Here is a 233-nt window from a genome sequence, read left to right on the forward strand (position 1 = left end):
GTGTCCTGATAACGAGGTTTCCCACAAAATTTGCATATATTCCGTGTCTCATCCGCTCTCTAGTAGATCATGCAGTTGTCAATACATACATCTATCACTTCATACGGTAGTTGAAGACCTGCAACAAGTTTCTGAACCTCGTAGTATGAACCCGGTGCAAGGTTATCCTCAGGTAGAATACCTTTGACAAAATCAGTAATCGCATCCATACATTCTTCAGCCAAATTATAGTC

The sequence above is a fragment of the Brassica oleracea genome, chromosome C4 (genome assembly GCF_000695525.1).
Source record: "Brassica oleracea var. oleracea cultivar TO1000 chromosome C4, BOL, whole genome shotgun sequence".
NCBI lineage: Eukaryota > Viridiplantae > Streptophyta > Magnoliopsida > Brassicales > Brassicaceae > Brassica > Brassica oleracea.